Source organism: Stenella coeruleoalba (assembly GCF_951394435.1).
Source record: "Stenella coeruleoalba genome assembly, chromosome: 9".
Classification (NCBI taxonomy): Eukaryota; Metazoa; Chordata; class Mammalia; order Artiodactyla; family Delphinidae; genus Stenella; species Stenella coeruleoalba.
The window spans coordinates 30,065,351-30,080,786 of NC_137155.1; the positions used below are offsets into that span (position 1 = coordinate 30,065,351).

General features: G+C 40.6%; 1 protein-coding gene across 2 annotated transcripts in view; it reads right to left on the minus strand.

The window, feature by feature from the left end:
* The window catches only part of CCDC126 (coiled-coil domain containing 126), a 54,201-nt gene extending 47,856 nt beyond the window's left edge, over positions 1-6,345 (minus strand). For both annotated transcript variants that reach the window (XR_013829832.1, XM_079931972.1), the window contains exon 1: positions 6,115-6,345. The gene's annotated coding sequence lies outside the window, so the exon portion shown is untranslated. The remainder of the gene's footprint in view (positions 1-6,114) is intronic.
* Between the last annotated feature and the right edge of the window lie 9,091 nt (positions 6,346-15,436).

The window sequence follows — 15,436 nt, forward strand, 5'->3', positions numbered from 1 at the left end:
TCACATCTCACAGCACATTACTTTATACCAACTGATTTTACACATCATATCACTCTATCATGTGTGTAAGCCTTGTCCCTTTAAGTCCCAGGTCCTTTAAGGGCAAGAGTAACATGCCCTACACTGCAGCCACAACTCCCATACAGCCTGGAGAAGAATCAGCAGAGATGCCTTATATTTAAGCACACCCCTGAGCCTAACCCCACCATCTCCCAAGCACCAATGTGACCTCCCTGCAATGTTTCTGGGGGTGAGGGGCAGAGGAGATGGAAATTTCAAGATAAAATTACAGTTGGTGGGTTGCATATCATCCACAGACCGAACCAACGGCAGATAGAAAGTATTTAAGAAAAAGCAATTCCAGAAAGTTCAAAAAGCAAAACTTGAATGTGCCATGCACCGGCAACTATTTACATAGCATTTACATTGTAGTAGGTATTATAAGTAATCTAGAGATGGTTTAAAGTACACAGGAGGACGTGTGTAGGTTATATGCAAATAATACGCCATTTTATATAAGGCACTTGAGCATCCCATAGATTTTGGTATCCATGGCTGTGGGGTGGTAAAGGTGGAGGTGGACCTGGAACCAATGCCCTACGGATACCGAGAGACAACTGTATCTTCAATTATCCATTTCTAGGCTGGAAGGCCCTGAGAAGAAATCTAATTCAGTATTCTCACGTTTCAGATGAAAGAACTAAAGCCCAGAGATGTTAACTGTCCTGCCTAAAATGAGGCAATGAGTTAGTGGCAGAAAGTGCACTGGTCCTGAACACAGGTCCTGACTCAGTATTTAGGTTTTTCTCTATTCTATACTACCTCCTGTACCTCCATTAGAAGGATTGCGTTTGTCAGTACTGAATGAATTGTAGTATTAAATGAACCTTGTTCTTTTTTGCTTTAAAGGAACGTAACAAGAAAACAGTAATGGCGGTTTAGGGCAATGATCCTAAAATTCTGAAGATGTGTAATTTGTTCTTTAAATTATCAAGTTCACATATTAAAGTTCAAATATGTTGATTCACATAAATCAAAGTATTACAAAGTTGCTACAAGAAGAATTTAAGAAATCTTTGATCTCCTTTTTTTTTAAACATAGGCAAAAAACTACGATAGAAAAAATATGAAGTAAAACAAAGATAAATACAAGGTCTTCTGGATGTAGATATCTTCACCATGATCAATAAATACAATGACAAGAAAGAACACATTTCCAGAAAAAAAAAGGAACGGAGTGGGGGGTATGCAGAAAGACCCATATTCAAACACAACCTTTACTAGGTGCAGTTTCATTTAAAGCATGAAAGAACTTGATTTATTCATTCATTTGCTCACTTATTCATTCACAATATTTATTAAAGCACCTACTATGTGCCAGAAACAGGAAATGTAAAAGATGAAACGAGACAGGATTCCTGCTATTCTGGAGACCACGCTTTAGTAGGAGCGGGATGGTTAACAAGCAAACACAGAAACAAGCCAATTGCAGCTTGTGATAAACCTACGGAAAAAATAAACAGGGTGATGTGAGAATGTGTGAGGAGTCTATATGAGCTATGAGGTCAAGGAAGGCCCTCTAAGGAGGTCTGATCTGAGAAAGAAGAGGAAGTACAAAGTCTGGTTCCAATTTCCTTCTAACTAAAACCATTAGAATTCCAACCAGAATCTTGGGAGGAGGAGTAAATTCCTCATTCCTAGTCTCCTCAGTACAAACACAGGAGAATGAGAGGGATCCCAATCCCCACATGGAATGGCCTGGTTTGGAGAAATTGTCCAAAGTGAACAAAAGGAAACTCACAAGCAAAGAAAGCTCTGTATTCCCCTTTCTTAAGAAAATGACAGTTCCACTGTTCAGTAACATATGAACAGTAATGACCTGACATGGTGGACTTTACACAGAAAAACATACTCTTTTTGGCGTTTTCTACTATGAAAAGGGCGGTCGTAAGATGAGGCAGGAATAAAGTCTATATAGCAATCCACTGGCATGTTACTTTACAATTGTTATTAAGCATTTTAAATACAATTTTTCAAATTCTAAAATATTCCTTGTTAAAAAACACAAAAGTAGTAAAACAAAGAACATGGGGAAATTTTTTTCTTAATTTGTATATTTACTGTGTTACGGGTCTTAATGTATTCACTTCCATTTACAAGATTTACACATAAGCAAAGATCTGTTCAAAGCTCTACTATGCCACGTGCCAAACAGCAAACGTGCAAGCAACTAGATGTCTGAGCAATTTTTCAGTGGTCTCTCCCTAGCCAAAGACCTAAAGACAAATATGTTAGTACAACATTATTACTAGGGAAAAGTAAAGATGGAGAATCAGTGAATATTTAAACTAGAACACCCTCATTTTAAAGACAAGGAAAGGGAAGCACAAGGAGGATAATGACTACCCAATGTCAAAAAACTGGGGGAAATTAGGCATCCAAACTCTCAGCACAGGACTCCAGTGTTTTTTCAAAAGCAAGGAACAAGAATCTACTTTTCAACTGGCACTTTTTAAACAACAAGATGAAACAGAAACCATCAGAGTAGGTTGTACACAATACAGATTTTGTTTTGTGAACCTTTTTTCATTTTTTTATATATATTTTTTTCATACATAGATATGCACACACAGTTACATATCTATGGAGTCTTGAGGTAAGAAGATCTCTTGCTACGGGTTGCAGTCAAAAATATTAAAAACACTACATTTCACACGGCCTATCTTGAAATACTTCCTTGTATTGATATTTTTATGCAAACGTTGCAATAGCAAGGCTGAAAAAATTAATAGATGGCCAATCCTACCTTGGAAATCTTTCCTTCAAATCCCATTTTTGCATTCATTCAGCACTCTACTTTTTGTGCCGTTGACTATAGCTAAAGTAACTATCGACAGCGATAGCAGCAACTAGCAAGCACAGAAGCTCTCATTCAGCCAAAGGTGCTAGAAGAATCACTGGCTATTGGTCTCCTAAGGAATTTATAGCTGGAAAAGCAGATATTTATTACAAAAAGACACAGTATGTTCACTAGAGCGCAGAGGTTCAGAGAGTTCTCTCCAAAAAAAGAAATAAGTACGCCACAGACTTGTCTTTGAATGTAATTTCAGAGGAAAGGCTCATTCCTAAAATATTTTCTATTTTCTCTCCATAATATTGCCTAAGGCTAATATCTAGGGGAAAAAATTTAACATAGGACACAGCATCCACTCCTAAATAGGTCTAAGATTTAAAATGTGAACTGCCTTGGGAGAAGCTACACTAAAATTCCACCTAAGGGGCTTCCCTGGTGGCACAGTGGTTGAGAGTCCGCCTGCCGATGCAGGGGACGCGGGTTCGTGCCCCGGTCCGGGAAGATCCCACATGCTGCGGAGCGGCTGGGCCCGTGAGCCATGGCCGCTGAGCCTGCGCGTCCGGAGCCTATGCTCCGCAACGGGAGAGGCCACAACAGTGAGAGGCCTGCGTACCGCAAAAAAAAAAAAAAAAAAAAAAAAAAAAAATCCAGCTAAGATACAGAAATATCACATCTCAACATATAAGATCAGTTTTCGATGGCATATTGGGGAAAGGCAAGAGAAGACAACAACATTGAAGAGTATGAAGACAGATAAAAGAAAATGGGTAAAATAAGTCAGGGTTAAGAAGAGAATGTTAGAGCAAAAGGTAAACTACCCAATCACTATGTCACAGTAAAAGTTTACTCCAAAATATATTACGCACTACTAGATATTTCCGTCTCGGAACCTGACCTCCCCACTGCCTCAGCCAATCATGTTTTGTGCCGCATGACCCCATGTCCCCTTCCACAGCTAACTAGACTAGCACTGGGCACCTCTGCCTGAGGCCTCCAACAAAAATTGGCCCCTAAAAAAACCAATATGTTGGGGGTAGGAGCAAAAAGTAAAAGAAATCACAGAAACAAACAATGAAGTTGAATTAGGGATTGACAAACTCAAGTTATATAAAAGCAGGCATAATAAAGAGGCTATGAGTAAAAAAAAAGATACGTAGTAGGGAGGAAGACAACTAAGCATGTCAAAAATGCAGAGAAAACATGTGCAGCTCATGAAAGAGGGATGAAGTGGTCAGGAGAGATTCCTGTTTATGGCAGCTTTCTAGTTCTGTCGTGCATATCCCCTTCCTCAAGGTGAGTGGAAAATAAAAAAACCTAAGACACAAATAAATGACTAAAAGGGTTTACATCATTTTTTTTTCCACATTAAAAAAACTTATCGTTGCAAAGTCTGAGTTAGAAGAGTCCTTGGAATCAGATCAATTCACTATTTGAGAGAGAAGGAAATTGAGGACCGCAAAGGAAACTAAGGTTGTATAAATAGCGACAGAGGTAGGACAAGAACCAAGGCCTCCTATTTCTACAGCCATTACTCTCTGTCCTAAACAGCACTAAATATCACCAACAGAAAAATTTTTACTCAAAACGAGTATTTCTGCCACACATTTTTAAATGAATCAGAAATCTTTATGTGCATTATGCCATCTCCCACAGTTTAAATTTTTCACTTATTTACTCTCTGGTTCTCTGGTATTCTTATGAAATGCATTCATTAAATTTCTCCTTTTCTTTGTAAAGGTATTTTTTTAATGTATGCGTCACTCAAGACATTACACAAAATTCATCATGCTCCACTGGCTTTTCCTCATCGTACCTTTACATAGCATTACTCAGAACATGTTATTTCACAGACTGCACAACAGTGCTTGAACTCAGAGTAGTACAGAACAGACATTTTAACTGAAAACAATTTCAACTAAGGACCATAATGATTTCCCTGGAGAAAAACTCAACACCTATGTCACTAAAGTTCAGAGAAAACACTGCAAGAACAATCGAAACTGAAGAAGAACTAATGTGAAATGTTTCAAGTCATTCCTTATAAAATGTCTTGCAATCATTCAATTTCTCCTGAGACCAAAAACTACAACTTGGAAACACAAATCCCAAAGATGGGAAATTACTGAACAGTGGGAAAGTGTAGAGAGAGGAAGAAAAAAAGTTGGCATAGGGTAAAGATGGTGAAGCCCCACGTCAGGACTGCAGCACACCTAAATGCTTATTCTGCCAGAATAAACACTTAAGCTCCTCTAAGGATCCCCTACAGGACACAGCTGGGGGTGGGGTAAGTCCTTGAACCTAAAGCTGATCCACAGAAAAGCAAAGTCATCAATTTCCTAAGAACATTCTCAGCCATCTTAAAACAGCAGAAATTGAGAAACAGCATATTTTAAAGAATTCTTTGCTTAGGTTTAAGGTGAACAAGGTACATATAAAGTGAAGAACACACAACCTAGAGTGCTAACGATTAAACAAGGAAAAACACAAAACTCACCAATCTAGGGGCCACTTAAGTATAGCTAATGTATCATACTCAAGAGAATTTTTTCGTTAAGCGAAGAATTCATGGCGTTGTAAGCATATTACTTCTTATTCTAGCATCTTAAAGGTGTGTACTGTTACCACCATTCAGTGAGAAAATTCAGGCTTAGAGCCTTTAATTAACCAAGGTCATTAAAGCCAGGCAGTGCGTCGAGCGGGATGGGAACCCCGGCTGTCTTAAGGCTTGCGAGAGGATAAGCCGCAGTCGACACAGCTGTTTAAGTTCATCCTTACCAGTCACCCAGGAGCTGAGTTTTGAAGAGGAAATCTAAAAAGGGCATTTGACTTTCTCTCTCTCAAAGCAGAAGAGAACTGAGCTGTCAGAAACTGAAAGAGAAGTGAGGGCGGCTGGCTCGCGGGCTCTCCATACCCCCAGCTCAGGTCAGTCGCTCCCCAGCGCCAGCGGCCACGGGACCGAGCCCGCCCTGCTCGGATCACGCAGCCCGAGCCACGCTCGGTTCTCCGCCCGGGGCCAAGGGGGCGCGGCTGTCAGACCCTGAGGGGCAGGGACAAATAGCCTCCCCGGCCGTGGCCGGGGGCTGCGGGCCAGTGGCCGAGCCGGGGCTCCGTAGACGCCCGGCGGCAGCGGCCCCGATGGGGCGGCGTGCGGACCGGTGCAGAGTGCGGCAGAGGAGGGGCGGCCGCCGGCCCGAGGGGCTCAGCCAGAGACTCGGACAGGGCGAGCGGAGACGCCTTCCTTCTCGCCCAGTCCCCATTACCTTGTTTGTGGGCTTCTCGTCACCGTCGCCGACGCCAACGGGCTTCCAAGCCGGGGCTGCGCAGCGAAAGCCGATTAGCGGGCGTCAACAGCTTCCTGCGCCTGCGAAACAGCCTCCAGGTCGGGATGGAGAAACGCCGGGGCTGGGAATCAAGGATAAGGTTGGTTCTCAGCTGGTGGAGATTTTACTCCTCTCGTCCCTCACACTCCGCTTCCGCTCCGCCTCCTGGCCCGGCCCTTCCCCCACTTCGGACACCAGCCGCCCGCGACGTGCGGCATTGTGGGGGATGTAGTCCCGGAAGGCGGAAGAGGCGGCACGTGTTTCTAACCCGTCGGCACCTACTCCGGGTCAGGACAACGCCGTTGCACAGCAACCAGAGGCGCCTGCAGGCTCCTTTTTCGGATGAGCTTAGCTTGAGGGAGGAGTTCTCTCTGCCTTAATTCGCTGCGGACGCTGAAAGGAGAGCGTAGGCGTCTCACTCATACCCTCCAGCTGGGAACTAACAGTTAACACGCTGTTGGCTTGAGGTAGAAGGGCTTAGTATGATTAAAAGTGTACTACTGACAAGAATGCCCGTTTTTGCCCCGAATGTCCGTAGCCAACGGAGTAAGGCAAAAATAACCGACTAAAGATTGAACAGGAAGAAACAAAATTGTTGTTTTTCACAGATAATATCAATATTATGTACGTGGCAAATCCAAAAGAATTTGCAGATAAATTGTTACAATTAATAAGTTTAACAAGGTTAATAGACACAAAAATAGTATTCTTAAAAAATACTTATTTCTATATTCCAGGAAAAAAAGAGAATTGAATTTTCTTTAAGTTAGAGAATTTGAAGCTTACAATACCCTCAAACCAATATCAGATATCTAGGAATAAATCAAAGAAGTGCAAGACCTATATGAAGGAAACATTTTAAAAACATTGAACAAGACCTAAACAAATAAGAGAGAATAACACGTTCACAGATTGAAAGATTCCATACTGAAAGATGTCAAGCCTCCCCAAATTAATCTGTAGACCCAGTGCAATTCCAGATAAATTTCAGTAGATTTCTGTGTGTGCATGTGTGTGTGTGTGTGTGTGTGTGTGCGTGCATGTGTGTGTGAGAAAGAGAAAGAAACTTAACGAGCTAATTTAAGTTTACGGAAGAGCAAAGACAAGTATACATGAGGAAGAGGAGGAAATAAAACAAGTATATATGAGGAAGAGGAGGAAGACTTGCGTCACCAGATATCAAGCTTTATTATAAAGCCATAGTCATTAAGGCAGTGTGGTATTGGATCAAGGATGCACCAATATACCAATAAAACAGAATGAAGAGCGCAGAGATGCGCCAAGCCTTCAGTAGCAACAGCCGCTCCCAACGATAGGTCTGAGCCTCGCCAGCCCCTCCCCCAGGAGACCGATGCAGTCGGCCAACCTCTGATATATTTAAAAAAAAAAAAAAGAATAAAGAGCCCAGAAAGTCTCATCTGTACATGAAAGTTTGATTTACGTTGTCATGATGGGGATGCAGAGCAATGCCTAAAGGATGGTTTTCAATAATTGGTGCTGGGACAAATAGATTTCCATTTGGAAGGAAAAAAATGAAATTGGGCTCTTTACATTACACACCAAAATCAATTCCAGGTGGATATTAGACATAAATTTGAAAGGCAAAACAATAAAGCTTTTAGAAGATGAAATAGGAGCAAATATCCATGACCTCAAGAGTAGGGGACAGACTTTTTTAATTAATCCAAAAGCACTAATTATAATAGAAAAACTGATAAATTGACTACATTAATATTTAAGACCTGGTTTCATCAAATGACGCCGTTAAAAGAGCTAAAAAGCAAGCCTCAGAATCAAATAAGAAATTACAGCATTATGCTGTACACCTGAAATTTGTACAGAACTGTATGTCAGTTATCGCTCAATAAAGCTGAAAAAAATTTACAGTATATAGAACCAAGAGAAGTCTTGTATCCAGGATATATAAAGAACTACAGTCATAAGAAAAAGAAATGAACAGGCAAATTACCGAGGAAGAAATCCAAATAACCAATAAACCTGTGAAAAAGTGTCAATCTTATAAGAGAACAGGGAAATTTGAACCGCAGCAAGATAACACTACACCACCGACCAGAATGGCTAAAATGAAAGAGACTGACAATTACAAGTGTTCTCACTAAGAGTAGAGCAACAGGAATTTTTCACTTTACTATAGGGAGAGTAAATTAATAGAGCAGTTTGGAAACATTGTTTGGCCTTATCTACTAAAGTACAGAGGCCTGTGCATGACTAAGAATACAGGCCTGTACATGACCAAGCATGTCACTTCCTGGTATATACCCTAAGAAAGGCTCATGTGCACCAAGATGCATGTGTAAGAATGTTAACAGCAGTACCGTTGTTATAGCTAAAAACTGTAAACAACCCAATGTCCTCTATCAACAACAAAATGGATAAATTGTCATATAATAATAGACATAGAATATAACAGAGAAATGAACAAACTACATGCAATAATATAGATGAATCTTAAAATATAATGTTAAGAAAAAGAAACCACTCTCGAAAGAATATATAATGTATTGTTCCATTTTTATAAAGTTCAAAAACATGAATAAAGAATGCATACTTAGGTGCTGAAACAGTAAAGAAGAGGAAGGAAATAGGTACCATAAAAAGGAGGTTAACGGCTACCTCTTAAGACAGGAGGAACCCTATGGGGAGAGGATTGAGACTGGGAAGTCTCTTATGGTAAGGGGAGGGGGGAGAACACAAATATATAAGAAGCCACAGTAGAGTGTGGTATCTATTATATGTAGAGAAAAAACATTTCTATCTGAGTGGGAAAAGTCCACATGGTAGGCAGGCACAAAGGAAAAGAGGCAATACAGGTCATGTATACAAAACATGGGATAACCTGGATATAGATTACCTGAGCTGTCCAGTACAGTAGCCACTAGCCATATGTGGCTTTTTTTTTTTTTTTTTTTTTTTGAGGTACGTGGGGCTCTCACTGTTGTGGCCTCTCCCGCTGCGGAGCACAGGCTCCGGACGCGCAGGCTCAGTGGCCATGGCTCACGGGCCCAGCCGCTCCACGGCATGTGGGATCTTCCCGGACCGGGGCACGTACCCGTGTCCCCTGCATCGGTAGGCGGGCTCTCAACCACTGTGCCACCAGGGAAGCCCCATATGTGGCTTTTGAGAGCTTGTAGCGTGGCTAGTCTGAATTGAGATGTGCCGTAAGTGTAATATACACACCAAATTTTGAAAATTTACTACAAAAAACATAAAATATCTCTGTAGTTTTAAAATACTGATTATATGTTAACACAATAATATTTTGGATATATTGGTTAAATAAAATACATTATTAAAATTAATCCACTTGTTTCTTTTTACTTTTCAAATATGACTACAAAGAAAAATAAAACTGCATATGTGGCTTGCATTATATTCCTATTGGACAATGCTTCTATAGAGATACATCAAACAAACAAACAGACAAACAGAAAGAGAGGAGAGAGCAAACACTTAGAAGGCTTAAATGCCAAACTAAGAAACTTTTACTTAATTTGAGGAGCCACGCAAAGTTTTAAGATGGGGAGATAGTTATGTATTTGTCTGTGAGATTCTATTTTGTTATCTAATATTTATGTATGTTAAAGCAACCTCCTCTATTAGATTATAAACACATTACTATCCATTGTTTCCAGACACTGGTAGAAGGCACTCGGTAAATATACGATGAATAAATAAATCTTCCTACTGGCCTCATACACAAATCTCTGGATACCATATATAGTTAATAACTGCAGTTTGATAGACGTTTCCCTGGCCAAAAGATTCATCTATTGTTATTTTCAAGATTTTTCATCACCTCCCTTCTATCTCACATCTGGGTAGACAAAGAGTAAATTAATTTGGAATGTTGAAGGTAATAATTATTGTTATATTTTATAGCACTTTACAACTTAGAAATCTTTTTCTTAGATGCAGTGGGATGTATTGCCAAACTCCGCCCACTCATCTGTCAAAGGAAGACCTAGAGTCAAAAGAATGTAATCAGCTAAACTCTGGGCTAAACCTGTGGGGAAATGGTGGCTCTTTCCTGAGAGTTTGAAATATGGAGAACAGCAGGAGGGAGAGACACAGGTCAGAAATGAAGGGAGCCTCCCTGAAGGACGCTATGGTTGGGAAAGCCTAAAACTGGAAGCACCTTCCACTGGGCTTTGAGGGGTACATTCAAGTTAACAGAATCTTTGCTCCTCCTACATTGTGATTTGTTTCTGTGATATACCAGACCCTTCGTGGACAGTTCTATTTTTCCACATAGTGGTCCAAGGGTTTGGTCTGGGGGAGTCTGACAGGCTAGAAAAGGGAGGCCCTAACCTGCCCTTCTTTGGGGTTGGGTAATGTGAGAGGAGCCTGCTAACCACAGGAAAAGCTCCTAATCAAAAGTGTAATAAAGAGTTTGGGCCAAGACAGGATTTTGGGGGTTTGTTTTGTATACAATATGATATGTTTTTATTTAAATGTGTCTTTGTATATGTATATACACATATATATCATTTAACAGTATGTAGAAAAACCTATATCAAAATAAAAACAATGTTTAGTTTTTTTTTAATTGTATATGGGAGTATAGTTGATTAATAATGTTGTGTTAGTTTCAGGTGTATAGCATAGTGATTCAGTTATACATATACATGTATCCATTCTTTTTCAAATTCTTTTCCCATTTAGGTTATTACAGAGTATTGAGCAGAGTCCCCTGTGCTGTATAGTAGTTCCTAGTTGGTTATCTATTTTAAATATAGCAGTGTGTACATGCAAGACAGGTATTTTAATTCTCTGCCCCTAAGCTATGTCCTGTGACCATTAACTGATTGCACAACACAGGTTGCTCTTGCCAATGAATAAATACATCCAAGTCCAGCAAGAACTCATCATATCTTGCCTAATTCAAATTTAGGCTTTCCTTTATAGAAAGCAGATCTTATTTATTTAAACTCCCAAATGTAAACTGCAAAAATGCAAAGATGAGCATTCAAATTATCAAGATCATAATGACCATTATATCTCCTAGCAGGTGCTCACAGTTAGGGAGATAGATTTTAACCAACCAAAAGGTGCAAGTATCTATCTTTTTTTTTTTTTTTGCTAACTTGCCTAACCACAAAAATTACCTATATTTTGTTCATTATTATAAAATTCAGAATAATTACTCCATTAAAGCAAATGACTTGATGAATGCTATTGCATTCAAAGCTCATTACTATACATTTTTTCCACATAAGCAGCTAGATTTAGAAATTAAAGCCTCCGAATATTCTAAATTAGATAAAATTGATTCAATTTTTAATAACCATGTTTGATAAATCCCGAGGATTAAGCCACTTTCCTTGGCTATGACTTAGTTTACCCATTCGTTAAAAAAATGTTTAGGTATCTCTCTACCTACTCTTCCTCAAATAGATTATGAGATCTTGTCAATCGAGATGTATGACATTGTGGGCTTCCCTGGTGGCGCAGTGGTTGAGAGTCCGCCTGCTGATGCAGGGGACACGGGTTCGTGCCCCAGTCTGAGAAGATCCGCAACGGGAGAAGCCACAACAGTGAGAGGCCCGCGTACTGCAAAAAAAAAAAAAAAAAGATGTAAGTCGTTGCAAATTTAGAGAAAAGATGTGACATAATGCAGAGTTGTATTAATATTTTGGTCTAAGCATTACCCAACTTTATTGCATTTTAATTCTTACAATCCCAAGAGTTTTGTCTGTCATAAGTTCCACTTTAACATGTACTATAAAATTCACATATTCCAATACCTTCCCCATTGTACACTACTCAGATCAATCCTTTAGCAGAACAGATAGATGCAGCCTTAAAACGCTAGTCCCTGTCAGATCCATCTATTCCCACCCACCTCCTGTCAGCCATCTCTCTCAGATTCCATAAAAAGTGAGAGGGAGGAAACAAAGAAAAAGACTTTAATGCAGGCATTAACTACAGTCTCTCCTCATTTCCTGCCTCCCTACTCCTATGGCTGATGATAACAAACAGGGCACACACTCTGTTATCATAAAAATAACCTTATCCATTCAGTTATTCCATCAACAGGTATTTATGGAGCACCAACTTCCCATCTTTATACCCGGTTCCTTGGAGAACACATGGCAAGCACAAAACAGGCCCGTGATTGATGATTTTATGAGGAGGCTGGAAAAACAAGTTTTAAGGAAAGTCATTAAAGAGCAATATAGATATTACCAAATATGATACCAGTAATAAGTGTTATAGAAATTCAAGGTGATATAATGTTTATAATGTGCTTAACTCAGACCAGGTGGTAGATAAGTCCAATCATAAAAGGACATTATTAACTTTGGAACACTATTCTTCTGTTATTGTGACTGCTGGGAACACACAACCAAAGTGTTCTAAACAATGTATAGAAACAATACGATCTGTGGAAAAAACACAGTAGCTGACATTTGTGTAATTTTCAAAACATTTTTGCATTATTTCTTCTAATTGTTATAACTCTCCAAGAGGTACACAGAGAGGATACTATCCCAATTTTTTGTTGAGGAAACTAAGGCTCAGAGTAGGGACATGACATGCCCAAGAAGACAAAGCCTGTAGGTGGCAGAGGCAAGATTAGAAATTAGGTCTTTTGATATCTCAACTAGGACCCTACCCTTACAATAATAGTACCAATCTGTTTTCAAGATACTTGTGAAATGGAATGAATAAAGAAAGAAGACATTTCCCTCGCTTTTCCTGTGTATGGGATTAACCACAAGAAAGTCAGAGACTTTAGTTTTCTTTCCTACAGACTCTTAGCACCTACACCAATGCCTGGCTCCTATTAGGTATTCTCAGTAAACATTTGTTGAAGACGTCAACTCTAAACATTTTGGGGAAAGCTTGATTTGTTTAAAGCAGAGGTTCTCAGAGACCCATCTATAATTCAGTGCCTAGCTGTCTAAATGTGGATGTTAAAACTACAGATCTCAGAGCCTCATTTGTGGAAATTTTGATACAGGGGGTCTTGAGTGAGACCCAGGAATCAATGTTTTTAAAATGATCCTGTAATGATTCTAATGAGCCACTAGGTTTAGAAACCTCTGGTTTAAACCATCTTGTTTCTCTATTCCTCCCTCCCTCCATCTTAGTCTGTAGGGAGAAGCCAAAAAGCAGATGGGAAGAGAAAGGTAAAGATGAACAAACATGTGGCCCTACAGACTGACCCTTAGGAGAGAAACAGCCCCAGGTCCCGATCGTTTTCCAGTTTTCAACTGCAGTCCCTTATGAGCCTCGGTTCTCCTTCATTTATTTAAGTATTCATTCAGCAATGTGCCAGGTGCTGGGGAAATAGCAGTGAGCCATCAAAGTCCCTGCTCTCATGGACTGACAGTCCAGTGAAAGCAATGAACAAATGGATGCTATGTCTGGAGATGGTAAATGCTACGAGGAAAAGTAAAGCAAAATAAGAGGATGGAGAGTGGCAAGGGGGATGGGAACTATTTTATACAGGGTGGTCAGGGAAGACCCGTCTGAATTGTTTCATGAGACACCTCTGTATCCCTCTAATAAATTTACCTTGCCTGAAGCCGTCTTGATTGAAGGGATCAGTAGCATTTCTTGACTGCAGACAACAGAAACTAACTGTAATTATCTTAAGGAAAAAAAGGAAATATGTCAGGGGTTCAATGAATAGAAAAGAGGCTATAGAACCAAACTGAGAAGATGGATAGGGACTGAGGCATCGTTGGAATGTCCAGTGGCCCAACAATTGTCTTTTAACAAGGATAGTCTGGCCAGAACCCCTTTACCACTACTATGCAACACTGCTAGCCTCTGAAGGTACCCTTAATGAATCTTAATGACCTCTTACCTTTGCATCGTTTGCTGCAGACTTAAGGCGGCAGGTAGGAGAAGCTGTAAGGTCAAGTCTAAGGCCACCTGCTCCAGCTGCAAAGTGTTAGGGAGGAAAGAACTCTCTTCTGGGGCAATCAAGGAGGGGAACACAGCATGAACTCCCCAAAAGCTGCCATCTCATGAGAGATTCCCCAGGTGAAGGCCTTGGATACTACACTAACAAAAAAGACACAATTCCACTATAGTCTATGTGTTTTGCAACTAAATTAGCCTTGACATAACCCCCCAGAGGAAGGCTGTAACCTAAGACCAAGTCTGAACACAGAGTGTAAAATTCTATCCTGCCCTTGGACATTTAATAAGCATTAACTAGGCCCAGTGCCAGGATGTTAAAGACCCAAATGTGAGATAAAAAAGAAAAAAGATTCTTGACTTTATGATCCTTAAGGTCTAGATGGGGAGACAAAACACATAAAAAAGAAATTTCAAAATAAGAGAGCATATGAAATCGGCCAAAAAAAAAAAATGTTACTGCTAGTGTGAAGCAGTTCAATGTAGTGCTTTAAAACCCTTGCTCTGGGACTTCCCTGCTGGCACAGTGGTTAAGAATCTGCCTGCCAACACAGGAGACACAGATTCGAGCCCTGGTCCGGGGAGAACCCACAGGCCACGGAGCAACTAAGCCCGTGCCCCACAACTACTGAGCCTGCGCTCTAGAGCCTGTGCGCTGCAATTTACTGAGCCTGCGTGCCACTACTGAGCCCGTGTGCCACAACTACTGAAACCCATGCACCTAGAGCCTGTGCTCCACAACAAGAGAAGCCACCTCAATGAGAAGCCTGCACACCGCAACAAAGAGTAGCCCCAGGGCTTCCCTGGTGGCGCAGTGGTTGAGAGTCCGCCTGCCGATGCAGGGGACACAGGTTCGTGCCCCGGTCCGGGAGGATCCCAAATGCCGCGGAGCGGCTGGGCCTGTGAACCACGGCTGCTGAGCCTGCGCGTCCAGAGCCTGTGCTCCGCAACGGGAGAGGCCACAACAGTGAGAGGCCCGCGTACCGCAATCAAAAAAAAAGAGTAGCCCCAGCGAGCAGCAATGAAGACCCAGTGCAGCCAAAAATAATAAATAAATAGATTTGGCTTAAATAAATGAATAAATTAAATTAAATTAATAAATAAATAAAACCCTTGTTCTAAGGCTAGACTGCCTGTTTGAATCCTGCCTCCATCCCTTAGTAAGGGCAAAACCCTGGGAACGTTAGTTTCTCTGAGCCTCAATTTCCTCATTTGTAAAAATGTGGATAATAAACATACCTACCTTGTAGAGTTCTAGTGAAGATTAAACTGAGATAATCCATGTAAAACCCTTCATACCATGCCTAGTCAACACACAGTAAGCACCAATACAGGTTAGCTAAGTTAATAGCTATTGTATCTCATCAGT